The 4,745-nt window shown below is 45.3% G+C and overlaps 1 long non-coding RNA gene across 1 annotated transcript; it reads left to right on the forward strand.

Moving 5' to 3' along the window:
- The first annotated feature begins 658 nt into the window (after positions 1-658).
- LOC136790018 (uncharacterized) lies at positions 659-4,485 on the forward strand. Its single transcript, XR_010829094.1, has 3 exons — positions 659-2,976; positions 3,384-3,539; positions 3,964-4,485. It is a non-coding gene; the product is annotated as an uncharacterized lncRNA (long non-coding RNA).
- Positions 4,486-4,745: the final 260 nt, after the last annotated feature.

Consider the following 4,745-nt stretch of genomic DNA (forward strand, 5'->3'; position numbering starts at 1 on the left):
GGCCATGTGTGATTGGGGTTTGCCCTCTCTTACCTAATGTGAATTACGGTGGAGGTGGCTTTCCCCCTGTAGCAATGAATGCAGCTGCATTTGAGTACCTCCTCCACCTCCAGCCCATGCCACTTGCCCATTCCCCCAAACCAAGAGCCACAGCCTGAATGGAGCCTTCACCAGAAGGCACTGGCATGGCACGGCCCCAGGGCAGGGACGTCTGGCTTGGCCCAGCCACATGGGCTCAGGTACATGAGGTCCACTGTGCTCCCTGAAGCTTTCTGTGACAGCTACAGCAGCACCAGCACAACCCCAGGATGCCCTGGTACCCTGCGTGCCTTCAAGTCTTGTACCAATTGCAAGCGTTTACTCAGTGACACATGCACAAACACATGCTCTCTGCAAATCCTTGCTTGTTTTCTGTGGAAATTGCTTTACCCAGCCGAACAAACTACTCCCTTTCATCTCACGTTGTGTTTTGCAGCTAGAAAAAAAAAAAATCTGAGGCACTGGCGGTGTGTAGTTCTTGCTTCTCGGGTGAGAAAGCAAGCAATCAGCACTCAGGGTTTTTTCTTTCTTGGGTAAATAGTTCTTGTGAAACCAACCTAAGTAAGGTGATTTGCAGTATGGATTTTTCCCATCTACATTATTAGAATAAGTTCAGTCAGCACATTCAACCCTAGTCTCTAGTGGTACATAAATTTAATGCAACACTCAACTCTCCTTCAGCATTTTGGTGTATACTCGAGTTTTTCTTGGCACAGAGAGAAGTGGCAGGTGGAATGATCAGAGACTTTTTTCCTTCAAAGTGAGATTAGGGGGTTTTTTAGGTTCCTTTGTTCTGTAAAAGCCTTGGTCTAATTCACTTACAGGCTATCTGGGACTGAGAATGCCATTTCTTTACTTATTTATATGTTTGGTTTAAAGCTGTGCACTAATCTCAGTGGAGTTTCTCTATTTTTAGGATCCTGCTAGGAATTTTTAACCAAAGTGTTTTATGCACAATTAGGGCAGGTTTTGTTAGGATTTCTTTGTTTTTGTGTTATACTATCAAAGGCAATATCTGCTCTTTCTTCCCTCTGATAACTTCTTATCTCAGCAAGAGAAAGTGGGACACCCAGGCTAGCTGGAGGCAATGGAAACCTGCCAGCATCTGCTCAGGACAATGCTGACTGACTCTAGCCTGGGTGTGTTAAAGTTAAAATCCCCTGGTACATGCGAGGAAGTCTGCTTGGGAAGGAGAAATAGGAGAAGGAGAAATAGGATCTGCAACGAGCTGTCTTCTCCAGGAATATACTAAATATACTAAATAGAATTCACCTGGCAAAGACAATCGGAGCACGCATGCAGCTTTCTTGGCAGGTGCAGAGAAGGCCTTTGACATGATTTAATGGTATTTTAAAAAGCAAGCACTAGAAACAAATGGGGGTGTGCTGGGATGAATTAGATGGATTAAGATTCAATGTGATAACCTAACCACCTCAGGAATAACTAATGACCTACCCCAACAGAAATGTCTGCTGGGTAGGGAACGAGGCAAAGCTATTCACTTTAATGATTTTGCTGGCACCGAAGCCTCTCAATTGGGACGTTCGGCAAGAACAGCTTATAAAAAGCATTGGCTGAAGTCCTTGATCTGTGCAAATTGTCTTGGTTCCCTTGGCACCAGACGTGTGACCCTCTGCCCCACTGGAGGATCTGCCGCATTCTGGTAACAAGGCAGAAATCAATGCCAGCCTACATGTGAATGATGTATCGATGGCTGAGGTACGCTTGTTGGTAGAAATGCTTTCATCACACCAGCAGAAGGACAGCCTAGGATTTACCATCCAGAAGCCGTGGGACTGCCCCGAATGTTCTGTGTGTGAAGAGGAGGTGGCAACGCTTAAAATATCTGCGAGGGGCACTGTGGTGTGCAGGCGTGGGTCTGACACCCAGCAAGAGCCACTTAGGTGGTGTGAGTGACGCTTTGCTCCTGTGACATTTGAAATGAGGAATGAATGATGGTGTACCCAAGAACTGTCCTTGAAATGAGTAATCCACTGCAACTTTGTTTCAGTCTGATAATTATTCACTGCATTGGTACAAAAGGAAAATTATCATGATTTTGGCTGAACAAACTGAAAAAAAAACCCACAACACTAGCACATCAATTAACAAAATGTATAAGAGCATTGCAAGTACTTGGTTTAATGGAAGCCCCTATTTCTTAACAGTGCCAGGCTCGTTTAGTGGCCTGGGGCACACAGAAACAAATAAAATGCACTGGTCAAATGAATGGAAGTCCCCTTTCTGCAGCCACTTACAGGATGACAACACCAGGAGAAGCATCTACAAATCTCAGCTTGGCCGCTTGACTCACCAGGAAGATGGTCGGAGCCAAGGAGAATCCAGCTGAAAGGAGGGTTGTAACTAGTGGTAAGTTCATCACAGCCACGGGGGGACCTACAGAAAAACATGAAGCATCACAAAGCATGGCTGAAATCTCTCCCACAGCCTTCACTTGGTAGCAGTAGGCAGCAACACTTGCATGTATTCCAAATTCAGGTGGGACGGGGTGAGCTCGGCTGCCCTCCTTTCCTATCTTCTTTTCATGTACGTGCTCCCTACCAGCATGGGCTTGTGTGACATTGTGCAACCCCAGCTTCTTTCTTTTTTGCAGAAAATGAGCATTGAAGAGCTGCAGAGTCACTAAGCCCTTGATGGTAAAAAAGCACGTGCACGTGCAGCTGTGGGTGCGTGTGGACAGCTAATTGCAAACCATGACGGTGTAGGGCACATGCAATTTAATACAGCTGAAGGCTCGCAGCCTGACCTTCACAAAGGGTACATAAAAGTGTCTCCCTTTATCAACCTCAGTCCCTGATTTCAGCTCTGGCACCCCTGAGGCACTGCCCTGGGTGTGGGAGATGTCTCTGTCCTGCAGCGGGGCCGGGGTGACACCACACGCCATCAGCTGCTGCCAGCCCCTTTAATCTCTCCCAGGTATGTCAGAAAGCACCCACATTGTAATCAGACCGAAATGTAGTTATAATGATATCTGATCTGGGAATTTATTCCAAAGCTTTCCTTTTCCATGATGGTTTTCATTTCCTGTAATTTAGAGCTGGAAGCACTTATGGAATATCACATGGTTTTAGTTTACACAGGAAATCAGCTGCAATTGCGGGAAGATACTGACTTAGGGCTTTTAGGTTTTGTTGTGTTGTGTTTTTTTTTTTTTTAAGAAACAAAGATTGCTTCACAGGAAAACACTGCAGACTTTTACCTCTGTTGTTTGAAGCCTGCATTCTGCAAAGTGATCTATGACTATATAGGAACAAGCAGTTTATTTCTGTTACACGATAATCGCTTAAAGTGAATGAAGCAATAAATGCCTTTCCTTTTTACAGCGAAGAGATAAACCAAGAGCAGGACAAGCTGTGGAGGAGGGCGAGGGGAAAGGATGCTGGGGCAGCTGCAGCCAGAAAAACTTGTGGAGCGGGAAGTATCGAATTGAGTGTGCATGGGGAGCCCGAGACGACCAAATCAGGTTAAAATAGGAAAAGGTGGTTACTCTTTTTGACTCATAGTCTGCCCTTTTAATCACTCTCTGCGTGACTCCTGGGGACAGGCCATGTTAGGAATCAAGCCCTGCAATGCTGCACAACCCAGAGCATGCTGCAAAAGGCTTCTCCTCCCTGGGGGGACGAGCGTGGGGTGAAAGGCTGCTTATTCTTATGGTGCCAGCACATTCTCTTTTGGGTTGGGGTGCAAAGAGATGAAGTGTTTATGATTATTATTATTGTTATTATTATTATTATTATTAATTTTTTGTTTGTTTTTTGGGGGTGCACTTTTGAACTGCGCCCCCATTGCTTTTCAACAAATTGCTCATCCGAGCTGGGTGCGCTCCGGCTGGGCGGAGGGACTGGGACCCCTGCGGGGGGTGAAAGCTAGCAAACTGCAGTAAGAGCTCATCTCTTCCCGAAGGCATCTCTGCCTGCTCTGCGAGTCTCTTTGGTGCCAGAGAAGAGAGAGATGGCAGGCTGAGAGGAGAACGAGATGGACGGCTGGAGCAAATAGTGTCTAATGAACCATGCTGGAAACACTGTCAAAAGCAAAGAGTCTGCAGGTCTGCAAGAGCAGAGGAGTGCTGGCTGCTTGCTTTTTGCACACAGAGGTACATTATTATTTTAAATGAATCCAGAGCAGCTGAGGCATTTTTGGACTAAAAGCCAACATAACCATGACCATCTTAATCATCCCCTTGTAAAATGAGCGGCCATATGCGTGAAATCAGCCCATACATTTTATGGAATATCTGTTGTAGGCTGGACAAGTACTTGGACTGAGGTTTATTTTCTCAGGACTTCAACTCCTGAAATATAAACCTTGTAACCTTTCTCTTCGTAAAACCAGAATTTAGAGAAGGGAGGGAGAATTCCCCCAAACTGTACACTGTGTGGCACTGCCTCTCACGTATCACCACACTTGACAAAGTCTGGTGCTATAATGGACACTATAAACACTGATTTCTTTACAATTCTGCGTGAACAGCCCTGGTCTTGTTGGGGAAGGAGGTTTAAACAAAAGTGGCATGGCTTATAGTATTTGTTAGTGAGATATCAAAATATTTATGTGCACAGTATTTCTTCACTGTACTTTTCAAAAGACTGAGGTTAATCAAAAGGAGCCTGTTCCTTGTCTTAAACAAAATCTTCTCCCAAAATGCCTGCTGCCTAATCCCCAGAAAGCAATATCACATTTCCTTA

The sequence above is a fragment of the Anser cygnoides genome, chromosome 2, assembly GCF_040182565.1.
Source record: "Anser cygnoides isolate HZ-2024a breed goose chromosome 2, Taihu_goose_T2T_genome, whole genome shotgun sequence".
Taxonomy (NCBI): domain Eukaryota; kingdom Metazoa; phylum Chordata; class Aves; order Anseriformes; family Anatidae; genus Anser; species Anser cygnoides.